Genomic DNA, 22,678 nt, shown 5'->3' with positions numbered 1-22,678 from the left:
AATTACTCTACCTGTACAAATACGCTTGAAACCTGTAATATTAGTAATAGACTGTATTCAATGATTTTTTATTATTAAAGAAAAATGCTAAGGACTTGCTGGCTCTTCCGGCAGATTTGTGTCCGGAAGACTGGTGAAGAGGTTCGAGAGGTATGCATACACAGCGTTTGTGATCGTTAATATTCCCACGCCACGTACAGTACTCTGGTATTCACATCAAGGCTGTGAGAACCACCGGGAGTTGTGTGATGTGTCATGAACTGCGCTCTTGATATTTTCTGAAGGTTGTAAAAAAAAAGTGATAAAGTGGAGTGATTGTCATTGTGATACACAGCAGCACAGCACACGGTGCGCACTGTGAAATGTGTCTTCTGCATTTAACCATCACAATTGGTGAGCAGAGGGCAGCCATGACGGGCGCCCGTGGAGCAGTGTGTGCTTTGCTCAGTGACACCTTGGCGGATCGGGATTTGAACTGGCAACGTTCTGATTACGGGACCACTTCCTTAACCCCTAGGCAACCTCTGCCCACCACTGATAGATGTTTGTTGCTGGGGAAAAAAAATGTCTCTGCTGAATCTTGCTACAGGTTTGTTAGATTTGTCATTCAGGAAAAGGCAGAGAGTTGCATATCTGAGTATTACGACCATAAACCGATCTGCTTAACCATTCAGCAAATGATGCAGTAAATACAAGGAATTAGTGGAATTATTCCACCGATGTTTGTTTATACCTCGCAAGACTATTGCCTCACTTTAGCTGAACTGATCATCCTAAAATGTCCTCTGTTAAGGACAGTTTTCCCTCCTCATCACTGTCTCACTCGGTAGCTTCTGGTTTAATTGGTGAGTTCTCAAACTGCTGAATTTTTCTTCTCTGTCTTCTTCTTCTTAACCACAAACCCCCTGCAGTCACTGTGAGCTAGAAAACCTGAGCTGGTGGCTGTCCCGATCACAAGCCATCCTTCTTTTTCTCATGACGGATGAGACTTTAAAGGGCTGGCGGTGCGGTCTCAGTGATGGGGGAGATTATGGCTTATTGCTCTTCTCAGTTATTACACAATGTAACTTTTTATTGTACGCAGCTGCTGAAATTATTGCTGAATGTCAGGAAGATGCTGCATTTCCAGCGGAGTAACTGAGCATAATCTCGCCGCTCCCTAATATGAACACATCGCCAGTTTGCCCAGTGAGACGCGGCGGGCGACTCTTCATCTTCTTTATTGAATTCCTCTTTCCTCCCAAACCGAATCACGGTAAACACACACTGCATCATTTTCTCATTGAGTGACTGCAGCTCCTGGCATGTTCGCAGTAATAAACCTCCCCGCCCAAACGCATTTGTGGACTTCCTGGTGAAGCCGCCGCAGCAGAATTGGGGAGCCTACACCATATTCATCATACTCAGGGACAAGTTACCAACCTATTGCGGTCCCCCACACATACAAATTTACACACACAAGCAGCACGGGGGTGTAAGCGCGTAGTGGTGATGGAGAGGTTGGTGGGGTGATGCTAGGAAATGTGGGTGGGGCCGTAATGATCAAGGCAGGCTTGGTCCCTACGTGCCATCCATTATCCTCCCGCCGTTGCTGCTCATCACACTGAGCGAATTAGAAGAACGTCGGCCGTTATTATGAAGCAGCACAGATGTTGGCGAGCGAGACGAAATCCCAGACAGACAGAACGGGGGGGAACCCGTCCTCTCCAACTGGTGAGGGAGTCTCCGACACGAGCACAGTCCTCTTCACCTGAGCAAACAAACAGTTCGCCGCTGCTCATTGTGGACGCAAACTTGTTGTTCTCGGCGTTCATTAGTACCTGGCTGCTGTTTGATCTGCGCTACACATAACTCTCCCGCCGTCTTCCTCACCCCCTGTTTCACGCCCACATAACGCGCCATAAAGAGAATTATTCATTGTTCGCAACAAAAGCCTGAGCTCCGGAAGCAGCTGCCATCACATAGTTAATTTAACATCATGTTCGAATTTACCCGTGATTTCTATACATGTTTCTGATGTAGTGAAGTGCTACTGCCGGGCTGTTTCTTGTGCTCAGAGGGCATTACTAATGAGTAGCAGTTCTTAGTACAGGTAGGAAATATCTCCAAAAAACGTTTTAGATATTGTGGTCTAAAAATGATTCACTTTGTGCTCTCTCAACATGTATTACACGAAGAAAGCCAACAAGAGTCACAGTGGTTTCAAAAAATGCAATTTGTTGTTTGTTTTTTCTACTTTATTTCTGTGTTCATGATGGAATTTTTGAATGATGTATAACACTTTAGTTTTTGGTTTACTAATCAATTATTTGCAAATAATTCATCCAGAATTAGATAGATTAGAATAGAATACACATTATTCATTAAATATATATAAATAAATAACAATTAGTTATTGGTGTAGTTTATTTCAAAACCAAAAGGAGAACAAGTTTTTTGTGGTTCTCTGGAAACCCCCTGACAATCCTCTTATGTCACCTAAGCGCATGTGTCTCACCTCCAGTTCTTAATGAACGAAAAGATGCCAGGAACAATGGGGGAATTCCTGTGAACAACGCTGACCTGAAAATGTGAAGAGTGGCTGAAAAGCTCTTTTTTGTTTATATCCAGAATGCAACTGGCTTAGAATGTCCTCTTTCTACTGAGGATGCGCCAGGTGTGAACAAAGGTGAGCTCCGACTCCCATAATAGTTGCTGCACCTGCTGACTGCAGACCTGGACGTGACTCGATCCAAATCAGAGCCTCACAAAAGCTTCCGTTGGAGAGCATCACCTGCCAATCGACTGGAGCAAGTGAGCGGCCACTGATTGTTGGTACTTTGCCTGGCACTGCCCTTGACTCCTCTATTGTAGCACAATCCAGGGTCCAGATGGACACAGAGGGCTTTTCCCGCTGATACTACCAGGTTTATTTGTTGAGAAAATGAATTAAGGCCATCCTATACATAATGGTAAAGGGTTTGGAGCATTAAGGTTCATGCTGAGGTTCATGTGATTTCAGCCCAAACTGGAGCAACAGAGCTGAATTTGAATGAGGGGTTCCGTAGTATGACATAATTTAGGATCAGGGCACTACATTTGAACTGCCGCTGCACTTAGCACCAATTTGAAAACAGTGCCCAGTTTTCAGCGTTTTTTTTTATTGTCCAGTCTGAAAATGAGCATTATCCATTCCTTAATAACTATGGTTGACATTTTATGTACCCTTCTGCAGGACAACATGTAAGGGCATCAACTAATGAAGTAAGGGCATCAACAATGATAATTCAGAGTGACTGTCACTGACCTTCTTCTTCCTTACACCTTCCTGACACAACCCTCCCTATTCACCCAGGCTTGGGACTGGTTACTGGTCATTTATTGGGTAGTATACCCACTGGTCATTTAATGGGTAGTATGACTGTGGAGGTAGTATGATTCCAACAATTGGCCCATGTCTGCTAGAGTTTTGGATTAGTAATGTAAATCAACAAAGTTAAACTCTGTTTTCTTGGTTTTTTGCCATGCTGTGCCTCTAGCCAACCTAGAAAATGAGAGTTCTCTGAACCTGGTAGACAGCACAGAATGTGTGAATTGACAGGTATTCCTATGCCTGCCAAAGTCAGCTGTCTGGATCTTCCGCCATTGCAAGATCTGCTTTAAATAATTCAGCAGGTCTATATCAAGAGAGCCCTTTTCTCTGCTGAAATCCGCAGATAAGTGAGTAAGCTACAGAAAAAAAGCTTTCAGTCAATTATGCCAACAAAACTTCCTAATATTTGGAGCAGACCCCATTATCAGATCACGTCAGCTTCACTAGCGAGGGGTATGACATCTGGTTTCCATTGCCAGAATGTGGCCATGTGCCATTTAATTTAGCAGCATCTTGGAATTCAATGGGAGCTAATGAATAAGATTAATGTGTGCAATCACCTTAATAAATTGGAGTCAAATACTCTTAACAAGTTGGCTTGGATAATGCAAGAAGTGTGCTGGCGGTATATATATGCCTGTGCAGAACTTTGGTGAATGAGAAGCAATTTGAGCCCACACTGATTTCCCAAAAATGTTTGTCCCAAGCTCATGACCTCTTAAGATCTTTTTGAGTGTTGTCAAAATCGGTCAGGTTATCAACAGCATTCTGGGAGAGTTCCTAGTCATCACGGGAGCAACCGAACCTGACAGGAATCTTTGTGATTTTTCTTGAACATGCAAATTAAGAAGGCCGTCTTCATTGTTCTGGCTTTTCAGACTAGATTTAGGGATAAGTGCTGTTTGTCAGGAGATGAAAGGTGCATTACAGTAGGATTAGAGAACACTCCACATGCCCAAATGACCATGGAATGCTACATCTCCACTGTAGTCCAGGGTAAAGTATTTTAATTTTAATCCGTTCATGAGAAACTTTGACCAAACTCCTTAAGTCTATCAAGAATTTTAGCAAAGGTTGCTCAGTGAGGGCCTTATTGAAGCAACATTGCATTCGTCCGACAAGTAGTTGTTGCCTAGCAGCAAAAATTAACACAAGAACAAACACTTGGTAGATAAATATATCATTATGTTAAATGCATAATATGTTTGAGTTATGAAGTTACTTTTTATCAAAATTTCTGGATGTTGATTCAAGGCAAAAACTCATATTTCTCTCAACTTTTACCCTTTGGTTTATTGGCTTTGTACATTTACAAAGCTAATAAAATCCAGCTGTAATTGTCACACCTCTCCTCTCTGCACTGAGCTCTTTAAACCTTTCTGAAACATTGTCCCACACTGTATGCTAAACACTTGAGTAAATGAATTCAGGTAAGCACTTGGTCATTTTATTGTGCCATTACTGCATGGCCATAAAGAGTACGGGCTGGTGGAAGGCAGTAAAAGAAGGCCAGCCCTTATTGCCAACCTTTATTAAGATGCAGACACAGGATTATGTAAATTTTACCCTATATCCTACAGAACCGAAACAACAAAATCACTTAATTAAACAGGACCATGCATTATTCAGAAAGCACAAGGCCAGAGGAATGACTTCAGGCCAATTAAAGGACTTTCTGCAGGAATTCTCCATAGCCTGCACTTTCTCTTCAAACAAACACAGATCTGCAATACATTTTTAAACAGCTGGATTCTTTATTATCATTATTAATGTTCAATGGAACAGGAAGGGGAGGATGGAGGGAGCAAAGGAGGGACTGAGCGAGAAGAAAAGGAAGAGTGAAGCGTTGCAGCGTCGACCATTAAAATGCAAACGGTGGTGGTGTCCCCAGGGCAGAATGGCTGACCTATTTCCCTTATCCCAGTGTTCCCTGTTCCTCAGTAGTCTCTCACACACATTGATTTGTTTTTTCCTTAAACTATATAACTGCACGGAAATGAATTATTAACGCCATCAGCAAAGTAAAAAATAAATAAATAAATTTTATGTGAAATCAAGTGAGCAATATTATAAGCACTTTTAAAACTAACCTGACAAGCATTAAGTGAAAGCAAAATCTGAACTATCAGTTCAGTCCAGTTGATTAATTGAATTGTTTCGTAATTAATCACATGACCAACTGCCAACAGTTTAATTGGTCGGTTAGGTTTTTGGTTGATTTTCTGGTTGCACTTGTTTTTATGAATTCAGACAAGAAACATGATGTGCAATGTTGAGCAGATTTATTCAGGGGGTGAAGAAGCACACAGTATTTCTAATGTGTCCGAGACCCTCTACCAGCATTCTCTTTAAAGCCCCCAGGACTCTTCACTGCACTGTGTGATGGTGAAGATGGTGAAGTCACCACTCGCATTTGTGATAACAAAGCAGACAACAGATTCACCAAGCTCATGCACAAACCGCAACTATTTCCAGCACAAGCTGAGGAGCAGCCCTCGAACCTTGTTGAAACTGCCGTGCATCGCGACTGGGGAGAAAAGTCTCCGCTCTTTAAACGTGCCACATATGACCAGTAGCAGCTGGCAGGAAGAGCAGGGCTCCAGATTAGCAGTAGGATGTGTGGGGCTGACAGTGCAGGGGGCCTGAGACAGGAAGCTGGGGTGTCGGGCCACTGCGAGGCCACTCAGCACGCTGTCACATGCCATGTGGAGATTGTGGTTGCCAGATAGTGGTCAGGAGGCACAGCTGTTGGGGAGAGATGAAGTAACACAAAAGGAAGTGCGGCCCCGAATGTGGCAACAGCCTGGGGTATAACTGTTAGTGACAAGGAGCAACTCATCCTGTCACAAGATTTACGAAACTGCCAAGCAGGAAACTTTTGTGCTCATGACTATTTTTTTTTTATTAATTTTTCTGTTTTACACATTTATTCTAAGCTCGTTTTAGACAGTGTAATCACAGTTTGCTAACACTTTCACTGCCATTAGAAGGATTTCACATTATGCCTTCTTTATAGGGCTATTCAGTGGCCAGAAGGTCAGGTAGATTTTTCCTCGAGAAGCCAGGTGTGATGCCACAGTTGCCAAAGACTTGTATGGGACCAAAAAAAAAAAAAAAAAAGATTGAATGCCAAAGTTGGACCGCCCTGGCCTTTATGATTATGATTATATTCTGGACCCGAGGTGGTCCTTCTGTCTTGCCCTGCTCTCATTATGGAGGCAGCGTGCCTATCTGCGCTCGCCCCCCCCCCATGCTTATATTGCCCCCGGGGCCTCTGCATACAGGCAGGTGTGGCCGCCATCTCTGCGCCGGAGGTCGCCACCCCTCTGTCTCTCAGACGGCGCTTCGCCTTGACAGACGTGTCATCAGGTGTGCTCCTGCACCCCTAATGGGCTTAATGCCCCGCGGATGTGGAATGAGGAGCTGGGGCCCTATGTACAGCGGCTAATTGGGGTGCCTCACCTGCTGCCGGCAGTGGTCCTAATTGATTGGACGAGGGCGCTGGTGACCGCGTAGTGAGTGGCCTAAACATAGCCGAGGGACTCCCGAGACAAGCCGGGGCGAGAGCTCTGCACGAGCCCTGGGGTCAAGCCTCTCCCAGCAGCCAGGATACATATTCAGCAGAAACAAAGGACCCTTGTAAATGTTTAAACAGCAGCATGTTTAAAAAAGAGAGAGAGAGAGAGAGAGAGAGATCAGCTGCATGAAGGTGGAAGTGTTTTTCTTCTGGGTGGACGGGCATGGTGGGGTGGGGTGCCAGGTACGGGCTGACTCCGTTTGTACAGAAACAGCCTGTACTGGTTTGGGTATTAGCGTGTTAAATTAATGGGTGCTCGAGGTTTAAAAAAAAAAAGGCAGAAAAAGACAGAAAAGAACGTAAGGTTCGCTCTTGTTTTTCTCCTCGGGCGACCACAGAGCCAAAATTCAGTCCACGGCTTAACAAGGATCCCGTGGCCCGCGGCTGGGTTTAGCAGCCATCGTCCTGCACGGGGACCCAGCGAGTGCAGCGGCTTTTGTTCCAACCGAGCTTCTAATTACCTTGGCTAATTGAGCTGTTAATTGAAGTGTTGTCTTAATTAAATATCTCCCGATTCATTTCTTTTGCCACGGTGCCTGGAACCTGAGCTCTTATTCAGCAGCATGTATCTTAAACCCCGAGCAATGTGGACACAAATGTCCTACCTGAAACATTATTAAGAGGGATCCAAATCCAGTTGTGCCACATCTGATATTCCGCACCGGCCGGGTTAGTCAGGCTAAGTGAAAACACCCAGGGGGTTGTTCGAGTCGTGTATGAATGTTAATTTTTATTTAATCCTTGACTCAAAGGAATTGATTTGTGGAGAGATTTTCAGATGCTTTGCCAGTGTAGAGAATGAAGTGCGATATAAAGAAAAAAACAACTGGCTATATACAGCTCTGCTATTTCTTTTTTCACTTATTTTGCACCTGATGGGCTCGCTTAAGTGAAAAAGCACTATTTTTACTACATTCGGCTACATATGAATCAGAATTGCCATCAAAAACATTTTTTAGCTGAATTTGCTCAAAAATGTAAAAACACGGTAATGTTACAATAATCCTATCATCTAACTAAAGACCTTAATAGTCACTTTTTTGCTGGCTGCCATAGAAATAGAATCTCTGTTTTTTAACGGAACCTTGGACACAAAGCAACAATATCTTAGCACTCTGAGCTAATAATAGCAGCACAGCATGTGTTCCAATCAGCTAATGACAATTACCACTCAGATAAATGTGAAGTTGAGTGTGGTTGGGCCCCCTTTCAAAAAAAAAAAAACACTTTTGGGGACAGAAGTGTTTCTTCATTTGGCACGGAGCTCTCTGCCCTGAGGCCTGGTGAAAGTCAAAAACCTGCAGCTGTGTGCTAACACACACACACACACACACACACACACGCCCAGAAACCCCTCTTATGGGTTAGACCTCTATGTGTCACTGCATTGTCCCCCTCCTCTGGGCTCCTGGGGGGCTTGGCCTGGTCAGCAGCGCTCAGCTGTGCTCTGACTCACAGGCACTTCCTGGAACCGGGCCGTGCTGGTGGAGGAGGACGAGGAGGAGGACGAGGAAGATGGGGAGATGATGATGATGCTAACTTTATCATCTGCTCCGAGGACCACGGCAGATGGTGCTCCGCAGCTCTTGCGACACCACCATTTCCCACGAGCGCGCTGAGCAAAAACATGAAAGGAGAGCTTTGTCACATTCCTCAAATGTCAACACGGATGTGATGAAGCAAGACCAAAGGTGGGAGCGTCAGGCAGCGGAGGAGGAGGCGTTTAAAATGATTAATCGGGCTGAAATGGTTAACCAGGGTGCAACCAAGTTCCGCCTGGAAGCTCGTGCAGCTAGTGGGGCTCGGCCAGCTTCAGCGGGGCGAGTGCACTGGTGGTGGGAAAGGTTATCAGGCTGCACTGCCCTGGCACCAGGTAGAGCGGGGGTCCCATGGCGACTCTAAATGAACCATTATAAGGGTTTCCATGGTAGCAGTGTGTGGTCAACAACAGATGAAGTGTTTCATTGGAAACTGCGGGAGGGGACGGCAGGTCTGAGCTGCTTGGTTTCCGAGAATCCGTTATGAAAAAGGCTGCGTCCACCCCCTTTAGCTGAGAGTGTATAAATGCCTGAAATGGGTCCTTAAGTCTTTTCTGCGGAGTAAAAGGTGGCAGAGATATAACACCATATATTACATCCTGCAACGTTTAAAGGAAAAAAATGCTCCTCAGCACTGTTACATCTCCCTGGAGAATTGTGGTCAGCACTCCTCGAGCCTGTGGGTGAAGATGTGGGTGCAGGACGAATACCGCTTAGCACAGGTTTAACTCTGGCACCGGGGACTCACGAGCAGTCCTGGTACAACAGGAAGTCCCTCGGAGCACTGTGGGTCACCTTTAATCTCCATTCACCCAGACCCTGTGATTTAGGGCTTTCCTCTTCCTCATTGGTTACAGTATGGCTCGGGACCAGGAAAGGCTTTTGAGAAAATGCCATATATCACAGCAGTTATCAGAGTAGAGGAAGGCGGTTGTTGCTCTACGCTGCACGGTAATACCACAGTCGTAACTTATCAACGTGGAACTTTCCACAGCTTCTGGCTCCATGGCTTCAATTCGATGTATTTGTATATTTGTGTCTAAAGGATATACAAATTCACAAGAGCTTAATTTTCGTATGCTCTGAAAAAAATCATCTGAAGAAATTCTGGAGCCATGTTGCTACCACCGTGACAGAATTTAGTCAAGAAAACGTATATCCTTTAGACTTCAGTTCAATATGCAAAGCTAGTAAAACCAATTTTTTTGTAATAATGAATCTTTGAATACTATTTTTTCTTTGGAAAAAATAAATATTTCAATGTGTCAACCAACCAGATGTCCATTGGTGCTCCTACTCCGATTGGACACCAGTTACTGACCCACAGTCTCCACCAGAACACTGGACTGTCAAGCTCCTCTGGCAATTTTTGCATTAAACGTTGAGTCCACCACAGCAGAGAAATGCTATTTCTCAGAGCAGGAGTATTACCCGTTCAGCAGGGCATCCTCGTCTGCTTTTTTGCACAATGATTGATCGATATTCATTAAATGCTCAAATAAACCCCACTCATCTCCAGAGAGCAAAAAGATAGACCACACATTTTTGTGTGAGTCAGAAAGCATTTGTTCATTTGGACAACTTCTGACAGTCATGTCTGTTTGTTCCAAAGTTCAGACAGAGAAGCAGATGGTTTCTCTCAGTGTGAGTTTGTGGTGAAGTGTGACTTCTCCTCTGGTTGTGCCACTGATGTTGCCATCAACCCTTCCACAGCCAAACGGTGAAGTCAGATGGCTGAGTCAATGCACCCTCCAACAGAGAGGATCTTAGTGTGTCGCTGCAAAAAACACACACATACACACAATCACACACCCTTGACAGCAGATGTTGTCTAGAAGCTCATTAGAACTTCTCAGAACACAGGGTCCCTTTATTTAGTCCCATGGAACAGCAGTCGGAAGCTAATCTTTACACCATTGTAGTAACGCTGCACAAAAAATAGTCTGTTCTACTGTTCAGCATGATGCAAAGAGATAATAACAATATCCTTTCTAAAATGGTGCTATATAAGACGTAGTACATGGGAAATGTTCACGGTTCGTCACATTAACTAGTTCACCAATCAGAACGCTTGAATTGTAGATAGAATTTTCTTCACCCTTTGGCTGCTCCCATTAGGGTTCGCTGTGCGCACAAATGACCTGGCAAAGGATTTACACCGAATGCCCTTCCCTTTGCAACCCTCCCTGTTTCCCCCGACTTGGGACTGGCACCAAAAAACTCACTGTTATGTGCATCCCCAGTGGCTGGGTTGAATTACAGATAAATAGAATAATAGGGTGATAATACATCTGTATATTTAGTTCGATAGAGGCCGTGGTGTCTGTTGATGCCAACATGTTGATGGGGTACAGAGGAAGGAAGGGAGGACATGTGACCTTGCACTACACTTGCACATGTGATGAATGAGAAAGCAGGGTGAAGGAGACCACTCAGTCATCCCTATTTACACTTGCAACTTTAATCAGACGTATTTATCCAGAGCAACTTACAATCAGTAGTGACAGGGACAGTCCACCTGGAGACACTTAGGGTTAAGTGTCTTTCGCAGGGACACAATGGTAGTAAGTGGGGGTTTGAACACGTGACTTTGTGGTCTTCTGGTTCATAGGCGAGTATAAGATTTATATGCCTGGTTTTATGTCCTCCTGTTTTAAAGTTTGTCTTCTGGGTGTGAGAAATAATTACACATCAATATCAAAGGGGGTAGATGCAGACAACTAGCAAGCAGTCATTTCCTGTTGAAATGCATCTATTTATTGCTGTAAATCCAGGAGATGAAAGCAAACACTCCTCATTTACTGTCTTTTATAGCACTTCAAAAATTGGGCCAATAATCTTACACACCAAGACAATACAGCCATGATTCCAGCTCCAACACAAAATTGTCATTAAATAGATGACACTCTAGTTCTCCTATTTGCAAAAAGTGTGTGCTTACATATGTATTTATTTTATTTTAAATGCCACCATTAAATGTCACCTCTTCCTTTTGTTGATCCATGACATGTTTGGGGCCACATGACACAATATCTACTGCACAGGCTGACAGTTTTAATGAACCTAAAGAAACAGTGGCATGGTGACCAGAAAACATAATACAAAAAAAAAAAAAAGCCATATGTTTTCGATATTTTTGGCTTCTGCCGTGTACTGTAAGTACGTTAAATTGTTACAGTACACGAGTAGTTGCACACTGAAAAAATGGGCGCGCAAGTGCACGGATGCTTCTGACGCACTTCACAATCAATTGTGCTGATGGACTGATTGGTCACCACTGCTGGTAACCCTTGGTAACCCTTTATCAGCAAGGTTTTTGTACTAAATTTGTAATCATGAAGTAACTGTAATTACAATTACAATCTTTACAAACACTGTTACATGTAACTCATTATTCCCCAAAGCTCTTTTCTTCCTCTATATGTATTTCAGTTTTATTTATGTATTTGGTATTATATCCCCATTGAACCATGCCAGCTGGCGAAGTGATGCAATGTCCAAATAAAAGCTTGTCTCAACAAAAGAGAGCCTTTGCCAGCCCTGGTGTGTACGGCGAGCGTACCTCTGTACGCCGCCTTTTTCTACTCACACTCCCTTCATAAGACATTTCCCCTTTAATGGATTTCAAAGAACATCTGCTTTCCATCCCTGAACCTCGTGGGATTTTCGTTTAGCAGAGTTAATTACTCTATCAAGCCAGGTTCATTATCATATTTTGATACTTTAAAAAAAGACGCAGGCGGAACCAGGGCCGTGGTTAAGCTTGTGTTTCAGACTCCTTTCTGCTCGCACCGCTGCGCAGCAAATCGCTTCGTTTTTCAGAGGGCCTGGATGCTTCACGTCTATTAAAGTTCAGCAGTCAATGCTTTCAGACTGCAAGATTCATCTCACGGGATGAGAGAGAGCATGTGCTAACGTTGATTAACAGCAATCAGGCTAATCACAGTTAGAATCTGGATGTCCTACCCACAGTCCCTGTGGAGCCCCTCCAACCGTCGTACACATGGTCCTTATTCACCTTCATTGATCTCCATCACCAGTCATTTATCCCATTAAGGCAGACGCACAGGAAATGTTAACTGCGACCGTTTCAGCTGGGAAAGCAGAGACCAGCGGCAAAGAAAGACCCCGAATCAGTGAGAGTAGAATGTATTTTCTATTCTATCCTAATCTATTAGCACGATTATCTGCACTGTTACTACTGTTCTTGTTTTCTCATGTTGCTTTGAGCATGCTTTTGTAACGTTTATTCGTACCTTACTTTATCTTATCTTATTTGTTGTTTTCTTTCATTGCATATCCATGATCACTTTTATTCTCTCATAAACCTCTTTTTGCCTTTTTTCCAGACTGATGACAACTTCAATTCACAGGGCATGAGGGGCTGATATGAAAAGGCCAGCTGACCAAATCCCCTGTAAATTGTGTCTTTTATAATTAAATAGTTATAGCCAAAAAAGGTATAGTCAAAATCCATCATAGATCATTCAAACTGTATAATTCACTGTCATTCATGGCATACATTTTTCAGTTTGACATAACACCAATGGATATTCAGTTATTTGTCGATCAGATTAAACTTTTTTCTAGATGAACCATGACTGGTTCAAACGTGCTTTTGCAGCATGCTTTCGTAGACCTGTCGGATATGGATTAAGATATTTGTAATTGCAATTTTACATTTTAAATGGCTGGAGTTGATGAACATCATGATTTTCAAATATCTGCAATATCTTTAACAATATGAACAATATGATTTATTATTCTAAAATGTTTTTCTAATTAGAGATTTTGGAGGTTCTTCACCACCTCAATCAAAGCCCCAAATAAGGGAGATTATTTTGGAAGGAACTGGTGAATCTGTGCAAAGGAGCACTGCTGCTATTCAGGCGAATTGTGATGGCCATGTTGTTGTTTTTTTTCTCCGATTTGTCACCCATCTGTTCATACCAACCAAACTTCTCCGAAACGGACACATTTACAGGCTTTTTTAGCCATTTGGACCGAGATTATTAGCCTAGGACACAAGCCAACTGTACATCAACCAGCAACCTGATCAGCTTATGGTTTGATCAAAACGCAGATCCCAAATCCAATGTTTGCGTTTTGTGCACATTACAGGGCATAAACGCTCACAGCAGAAAATCTTTATGGATTCGGCGAGGATTCCTCACCATTTCCTGCCGAAGATAATGAGCGCACGTTCCCACCGTGACGGAGTGACAACAAACCGCTTCCTCAGCTATAATTAATACACCGGCGAGGCACTTTCTGCTTTTATGGTAATCACTGAGCAGTGCTCTTGAAATAACCTTTAACATGCTGTCATTATTTTATTAATCTGCTCTAAAATACAGTAGTCAAATTAATTATACATATTTGAATAGAACAGCCAGTCTGTCTGGAAACAGATGGGCCGGGCCGGAGAACAAACTGCCGTAAATTGTCATGTAAAGAAAAGGATCATCTGTGTGAGCGACACGGCGTTTTTTTCATACGTCGTTTTATTACTATTCTGGGTTCAGAGCATTTTACGACGGCGCTGCTTATTCTTTCCTGGAGTGAATTATCAACAGAGCAAAGCCCACGGCAACTTATCGCATTTATAAACCACTGCTGTAACACGAAAGACAGTTAAATGGGGATGTGCGTGGGCGCGGCATAATGCATACGGTGGCCCGTGTCCAATAAAGGCCCGACTCTTAAATTAGATTACAACCTTGGAGATTAAGCTGCTCTCTCCGGCCAGGGGAGCGCGGCGCCTTGTGCAATGCCCCCACTACCTCACGGCACGAATATGAGCACGAAACTTTTATTCAACCACATAAGGCTTCGTTTTTTTTTTTTTTTTTTAGGAATTTGGCTCATCTTGGAAAAGGCGGCGCCGCTTCAGCTTACATTTATAGCATTTATCAGACACCCTTATCCAGAGCGACTTACAGTCAGTAGTTACAGGGATGGTCCCCCCCTGGAGACACTCAGGGTTAAGTGTCCTGCTCAGGGACACAATGGTAGTAAGCGGGATTTGAACCTGGGTCTCCGAGTGTGTTACCACCCTTCCGTGGCGGAGGAGTCCAAAACGCAGAGAGAGGGAGAGACGGAGAGGGTGGAGGTGATGCAACGGAGGACATGTGCCATATAAAATGGGGAGGCCCCCACGCGCCCTGCCACTGCTCGAACCCGGGTCGCTAATCAGCGTGAGCGCTCCCCAACACCTCCCTCTATTACCTTGTTGACACCAGCTGCCGGTCTTTAAGCGCGTTTAAACGCGAGCCTGAGTGGTGGCTTAACTCGCCGAATCAACACTGTTAGGCACCGAGCTTTCTTTTTGGCAGCATTTTAAGCCACAGACTTAACAACAAGCCGTTTTTTTTTATGCATTCCGACAGCTGGTGGGAATAAGGCTGCTGCCAGTGGAATATAAGAACCTTGTGTACACACGCGCACACAAAATCAGCAGTGGCGTACTGAATATTCCAGTCGTCCCACCAAAGTTGCATTCCAACTGTCCAAACATTTGCGCGATGATGCGTTTTCCCGGTAAACACATCGATTTTGCTTTTCAGAGCCGATGTCAAGCGCAGATTTTTCAGCCACAAAGACATTTCAGGGGACGATATTAAGGCTGTGCCAGGCTGCGCATTGATCTGAGCTCAGAAAACATTCTTTCACAGAAGGGTTTTGTGCAGGCTACTCGGGATGAGATGTGTGAAAGGGAGTGACTGTACATGCACCCAGACCAGTGTGCTAAATGTCAACAGGATCAGAGCTGATAAAGGAGAACATTTTTGCAGGCGCTTCCATCAGCAATGTGCCATTGAAGGGTGACTAACTATAGAAAAACAAAAAGAAATAGTTTGCAGCAAAATGTAAAAAGATGTTGCATGTGGGGTTTTACATCATTTACAGAAGTAAAAAACTCCTGGCTATAGGAATATTTTACACGCTCTTTTCTTTAATTGCTTCCAAAAAAAACAAAACATTTAAATTGAATTGAAACATTTGAGCAAAGTTACAGTGGGAAGAGCCTAATCCAGCCACTGTGGATGCATGTGAACGTGTGCTTCCGTTGTGCCGGGAGGGTTATAGGGAGGGTTGCATCGGTAAAGGGCAAATGAATTGTGCAGACCACCAGGCCGTTTAGGAATACGAGGACAGTGGGAGGAGCTTCTCTCTTTTCCTGTGTTGTAAACATCTTGGGAATGCTTCTGGTACCGAGCTGAACCTACAGATGGACTGCAGTGCTTTAGTTCAACATTATCTAATACCCCCAAACGTCATACATCTCATATACATTTACAGCATTAAATCAGACGCCCTTATCCAGAGCGACTTACAATCAGTAGTTACAGGGACAGACACAATGGTAGTAAGTGGGATTTGAACCTGGGTCTTCTGGTTCATAGGCGAGTGTGTAACCCACTATGCTACTACCACCCTTATAGCACCAAATCATACCGCAGAGTATTTCAGTAAGGTGATGGGTACCATGAATTCATTGTTCTTCTGGGGGATGGATGCCATAGTTTTGGTCATTTCATGTAATGATGATGGACGTCATGGGTCCAGAATCTACCGTAGGTTCTTAGAGAGTTTCTGTGTTTGCAGTGACTGTTCCCTCTTAGGGGACAAGTGGACCCAAATCTCTCCATCTATGCGAGCTTCTCCTCTCGTTTGTTCAATTTTTTCCTTTGTCGCTCCTCGGCACGCCTGTACTGTTTACAGCACCTTGAGAATTCCATTTCGAACCGCACAGGATCCGTCCCCCCGGTTTCGCGGGAATTAAGAGGAATGGCTAATGAGAGGGATGGGATGTTCAGAGAGGTAACCTTGACCGGCGTGTTTTTTTTCGGGGGGGGCTGTCAGAAACGGTTGGCGCCGCGCATACGGATCGCATTGACAACAACAAGCTGCTCGTGGTGCGCACGTCTACGTGACATCTCCGGCTCTGTGTTCTCTTGCGAGAGAGGGAGGATCTGAGGCCCGAGGTAAAACAAATAAAAATTCCAATAGGAGCCAGCAGCACCTGCTTGATTTACATTTCCTAATTGCAAATGAACGAGAAGAAGAAGAAGAAGAAGAAAAGAAAAAAAAAGTTTCGCAGCAACCGTCAAGGAAGCAGAGGCAAGCTGCACTGCCAGAGGAAGGAAAGGACCTGAACACACCTAAAGTGCGTCTTCCATTTTCACATACGTGCATTCACATGTGTCTTATGTTTTGCCATGGACTGGGGAGCCACTGAGCGAAGCGAACGTGTGAAATCTGGGCCACGTGCATTTCTGTATGTTTCAGAGTACGGCTGTGGTGGTTATGTGTACGTTGATGGAGAAGTGAGGTAGTGACGGGCTGCCGGTTGACACTTGCTAGCCTGGGTTGCTTCAGCGTCGATTCTACAACGAAAGGGGAAAGTTTACTTGATGGGGTGAAATATTCTATTTTCTAGTGGCCTGAGCTCCCATTCACACCAATCAAATGCACATTAGTAATTTCTCACCCCTAAAATATAAAACGTATAAAGCGGAGAGAACAGCTTAAATGGAAGGGGCGGGGCGGGGAGAGCGCGCCACGGGGTCAATGCTCTCAGGTGACACCGGTGTTCTCGTTTTGGGAGAAAGCGGCCTTGGTTTCGTAAGCCGGCGCTTGGCAGATGAGGAGTTGGCTCTGATTAGAGAGACCGCGCTCGTGCTGGCGAAAGAGAGACGAGGCAGGTAACAGGAAACGGCGAGGGAACAGATGTGTGTGGCGCTCATTACGGATCGGGGGGGGAGACGGAGCCTCGTAAACAGTGCGCTCGTGTTTAAGGAAGTACGAGTAAAGGTCAACTTCGCCTCAAGCTGTTTTATGTCCCAGGCATTTCGGAGACACACTCTTAAGGACATTTCTGTGTATCGTGTCACCACTCCATCAAATCAGAGACGACAGGAGAAGGTGGAGCGCCACCTCAGGTGAACACCTGTGTTAACCGGATCCCGTATCGCGGCTCGCGATCGCGTCGGCCCTGCCAGCGCCGGGACTCCGTTGAGTCCGCCACACCCCTCAGCCATCGCTCGTCTGTCACCGCTGTGACGAGGGCGAGACTATCCAAGATGACAATGGTTTGCAGCGCTCTCTCCTGAGAGAAATGCTGGTTTGGCTGGATCCGTTCCACAATGAGAGGTGCGTGGGACTTAGCGCTGAGAGCCGCCACCTGAACAGAGCAGCCGCGCGCCACGCCCCTCTGGCGTCGAGCTCTGCCGTTTGTCACAAATGAGATGACGGGCCACGTGATTCCTGACACTGGCTTCCTGGATTTAGAATTGTTTGGTTTGGGCCTACACTAAAAAAAACTACTATTCCATTTTTCAATAGACACAAATTGAACTGATGAACTGTTATGATCCTCCCATCGATGCTGTGTGTGTGTGTGTGTGTGTGCTCCCCAGTATGAGTGTAACCTTTCCTTTTTCCGTTTCCACTTCCATTTGCCCCAATGTTTTTGTCCAAGTTGAATAAAATGTTTTTTTTTTATAAAAAGTTGCTGTGCCCGGGTCCTCCCTTTCTTTGGTGACCTGCAAACTGAACGACGTGAATGTCAGGGTCGACGGAACCTGGGGACCCACCTGTGCCCACACAGGGTGCGGTTAAAAGGCGCTATGCAGCCGCCCGCCAGCGGCTGCGACATTCTTTTGTGGACCTTAAAAAAACGTATGTGTGTAGTTGTGTTTTGAGTTTTGAGTTCTGCCAGTCCCTTTCATTTCCCCTGTTTTCGGCCCTCGCGCCGTTTTGGTTTGTGTCTGTAAATGAATCCTTGTTTCCAGAAATGTCCCCCCTCTGCTCGTCCGTCCCCCGTCAGCTTGCGGACGTGACCTTGAAGCTGCATTTAGTGGCATAAACTGCAAGTAGATTTTTATGTAGTTTATGTTTTCACGTTTTCATATTTGATGCAGTAAATCAGCAGAAAGATGAGCGCTTGTGAAGAGAGAGGTAGGTTTTTATAATGCAGGTTTAATTAGCACTTAAACAAAAGAACATTACTGTTTTACAAAGAACATTACTGCTTATTGGTCTTTTTAAGCAAATTTCATCTGCAAAATTCTGAGCAGTACGCGGCCACATTCCTCAGTTGTCCTTGGCCACACTGCAGGCGTTATTACGCTGGCCGTGCCTTGGGTCGTATGTGCAGGAGAATGGGGAGAATGTCCCCCTCCGCTGTTTACGCCCTTTCTTTGTCATTTGCATGTCTGTTCATTTGCAGCCGTTTGCTGCGGGACGGCCCCGCCCTCTCCCACGCGGGGAGCAGGTAAATCAGCGACGCTCCGCCACCTGAGGCCCAAAGGCTGCGGGAATGGGGCACTCTTCCGCTGCCTGCCTGCCGTCACGTGACGCGGCCTGGAGCAAATTCCCGAGACTTCTGAGGAGCGGGGGGGGGTTTTAACCAATGTTTCTTAATCAACAGCTGTCACGTCCTCATAAGTCCACTTTCTGTTCTTGGTGCGCCCATCTGTTTAATCCCAGACAGGGAACTGTGAGCACCAAACAGGAATAGAACCTACAGAGAACCTACACTTGGAGGAACACAGAGGTCCCCTGTTTGGCTCCGGGTCATCTCTTCCCGTGATCAGTAACTTGAATGGCTCACAGGCAGCGGTAATGCTTAACTGGGGCTGACTGAAAAACGTGCTGATGGGTCGGTGGCCAGGTAATGAGTAATCTTCTGCTCACCACTGCATGGGAATGGAATGACGGTGCGGGCTCAGGTATTGCAGCGCGTACAGATCCCGTTTCGTCTTGCACGCGGTTCATAACTTTCCCCCTGCTCACCTTGAAACCCAACACAACGCAGGAGACCCCGCCCTCGGCGGACTCTCATTTGCTGGCTCTTCTGCTGGGACGTGGTGGTTATTAATTTCCTGTTTGTTCCATTAATCCACATTTTACCGTCCAGTCCGACTGTCTTTAATCATCATTTCTCGCTCTGCCAGGATGGCCTCTGGTGGACCGGACCGAGGGTCACCATGTGTTCCCCGATCGTCTGGGAAAATTGATGACAAAAACAGGTCATTCATCTCAATCACCCGACACTGGAACGGTGGCATCAAAGCCCTTGTGTTTGTGTCAAAGAAGATCAAATTTTACTTTTTCATAGAATGTCGCAAAATTTTGTTAGAGTAAAGTCAAGGAAGGTGAGAAGCGCAAAAACGTAAATGAAAAGTGGCACCTGCTCACCAATGAAAATGACACATGGGCTCCAAAACAAAGAAGGCAGGGAGGACCAAGGCCGCCTCTACAGTTCTGATTTTTCTTTTTTTACATACAACATGGAGGCCGAGCGCAGTGTTTGTGAAAGGCCGCTTGTTCCCTTTTATTGAAATGCCACATGGTTTCAGTTGGATGAGGAAGGGAGAATAAGTGCCGTGCCGCCGAGGACTTCGGCGTCCACAACGAAGGACGTTTTGCAATTTGATTGAAATCTGTGACTCTTTATCTCTGTTCTGCAAAAGGTTATGCCGGTCGTTGTGCAGCGTCTGACTGAGGATGACAAAACGCACGGCACGCGACCAAGAACGTGTGTGCGCATTGCGATATCGGACGACTGGTGATAAGACAAGCCATGAAATGCGGAGGTCCCCAAGACGCGGCACACACAGAATCCACACATCCTCACAGTAAACAACCGGGATCCTGTTTTATTAACCATCTGATCATGTGACAAACGGCGAACGCTCCACGTAATTAGTGTCCAAGAAAAATACAAATCCCATAGACACCAAAAATCGGTCTGCAGTACTCCGGCAGGGGCGGGGACGCCGCTTCCTCTCCTCGTCACGCCGCAAATAAGCACGGGGCCGTGGGTCCAGAAGCCTTCTGCGTTGTGGTGGAGCAGATGTTAAGAGTAATGACAGTGGAGATTATCCAATAATTGTGGGAGCGTAAATCATTTCACAGGGTGGCGGTGGTGGGTTGGGTTGGGGGGGTTAACAAAGGAAAAATGGAGTCAGAGCAGGGCCTTTTAGGAGAAATAAACCCAGGGAGACGCGCGGGTAGGCCGGCTCATACCCCCCCCCCACCACCCCCCCACCACCCCCCGCACGCTGTATTCCTCCGCAGTGGAAACGGAGCTAAATGATCTATTGTTGGGTGTTGACTTAATCAGCGCCAGGCAGGCTGCTGTTGCCGGAGGGGACGGATGTAGGGCACTAATTCCTTACGTCTCTGGGTGTGATGACACGTTTATCTGTAATGCCACTCTCCACCCCTAAACAACCCCCTCTCCCACCCGTGAGCGCTTCTCCCGAGAGCCCCGAATCCTCAGCCAGGGCCGAAGGCCCCCCCTAACCCCCAACACCAAGGCAGCGCCGTGCCTGGCTGCAGACGCGGCGGCAGATCAGCTCCACTCGCCTCTTTAATAACTTTTCTTCAGTTAACCGTGAATTATTGTTAATTGAAGTAAAAAAGTAATATTTGTAATTGAAATGAAAGAGAGGGAGGCCGAGTGGATTAACAAGGCTAACTGGGCTTTTTTTTCCTTCAGTTCCTGTCTTAAGATCCCTTTGTTTTGCTCCGAATCATCTCAGTTTCTTTTCACCCTTTACTGATGGAAATGTAATTAATATATTCATAAGTTTAACTAAATCATTCATGCTCCCATGCTTTAGCTCTTTGATGAGCATTTAAGAAAAATCACTGAATGTCAAATGCAAGATATGCAGAAATAGAATAATGCCAGTTTCGTCTAATTTTTGTACCTAAATCAAATGTCTTTATCTAAACCGCCCCCTGCGGATTCAAAAATATGTTTCGGGGTCCTCATGAACAGATACGTCTGGGAAGTGTTTTCTCCTGTAATGCTACTCTCTGGTATGTTCTAAACACTAATGGGTTAGAGAAACTCCGGATTGGAGAAGCCTGTGTCCACAAATATTAGTCCAAGTGGTTACATAAAACCAGAATATGTTTTTCTTTCCAGCTTCAGTCTCCTCCACTGCCAGAGAGGGTCACTGCGACGACTCTCGGATCACTTATGCGCTGGGCCTTGGGAAAGCCGACAGACACCAGCAACCCCGGATAACTGCCCATCAAAATACGGTTCTAAGAAGAACAATAACATGACCAACCTTCAGGTGCTGCGTGAGAGGACATGACGTGAGCCTTGTGTACAGAAAAGCCTGACATAAATCATAACAGCAATATACACACGGACTGGAATGTAATGAGCCAACAAAGAGATGTATTTTTATATCTTAAAGAATTGGAAACATTATGCAATTTTGTACCTTTTTCTAAAATGTACGGTGCATTGCAGTTGCAGTTCCTTCAGTTGTAATGCCTTTATTAAAATGTTACATTATTTAATATTCAGGCAATTTCAAATGCCAAGCGCTGAAGAGTTCTGTTTCTCTCAACAAGTCATGAAATCACATGTAAAAGGCCATATGCATTTGAGGTAAAAAAAATGAAAATAATTTAATTCTGTAATTGTCTGTTCTGTAATATACCCCAGAAGGTCGTGACTGGTTTCTTTAGAAATTAGATGACAAATGAATAAGAAAAGATGCTTTCAGACCGGCTTCGCTTGAAGAACAATTACCTCCTACAACAAGAGAATGGGTGGACATATTATCACACCAGTCCCCCGTAGCTCCTGTGCTCATGAACATGCCAGACATTAGGGAAGCCTCTGAATGATTTAGCAGGGAATGAATAATTCAGTTCTTGCTGAACCACTGAACCAATCAGATAAGTAGCTACTGGAGGTCACAGGCCCTTCAGAGACTCTCTTAAAACATGCAACTGAAACAGGGCGTAGAGCATTTTTAACCTACGTTGTTTTACGTCTTTATGCCATTTCATCACTTTTCTTCTTTTTAAAAAAACATGATTAAATTACCTAAATTATATTAATCGCTATCCATAGTTGAGTACTGTCCTGTGCATGGATTTACAAAAACACAGTACAAATTTGCTGTCCCACAACAGTAAAGCAGATGCCTTGTCTCCAAATTCCAGAAAAGTCAAACAGAGGACCAGATAATGACTACAGCACAGCAGACAATGACTACAGGACAGCAGACAATGAACACTCAAACATAGGTGGACATATTGAATTTCATCTGGGGGACATGGGACAGGGCAGGGTGGGTTCATGATGAAGCCGTTATTGGAAGAGCTCGGGTTGGCCAGGGAGAATTAACCGCTTTAAGTGTAACCATGTGGTGAGGACAGTGCACTGCA

At 45.0% G+C, this 22,678-nt stretch overlaps 1 long non-coding RNA gene across 1 annotated transcript in view; it reads left to right on the top strand.

The window, feature by feature from the left end:
• Positions 1–21,922, top strand: part of LOC114797813 (uncharacterized) — a 41,474-nt gene extending 19,552 nt beyond the window's left edge. The window contains exon 2 of the long non-coding RNA XR_003750986.1: positions 21,414–21,922. This is a non-coding gene — a long non-coding RNA (uncharacterized LOC114797813). The remainder of the gene's footprint in view (positions 1–21,413) is intronic.
• Positions 21,923–22,678: the final 756 nt, after the last annotated feature.

Source organism: Denticeps clupeoides, chromosome 1 (assembly GCF_900700375.1).
Source record: "Denticeps clupeoides chromosome 1, fDenClu1.1, whole genome shotgun sequence".
Taxonomy (NCBI): domain Eukaryota; kingdom Metazoa; phylum Chordata; class Actinopteri; order Clupeiformes; family Denticipitidae; genus Denticeps; species Denticeps clupeoides.
Note: the sequence above shows the minus strand (reverse complement) of the source record. Positions and strands in the feature narration are given on the sequence as shown.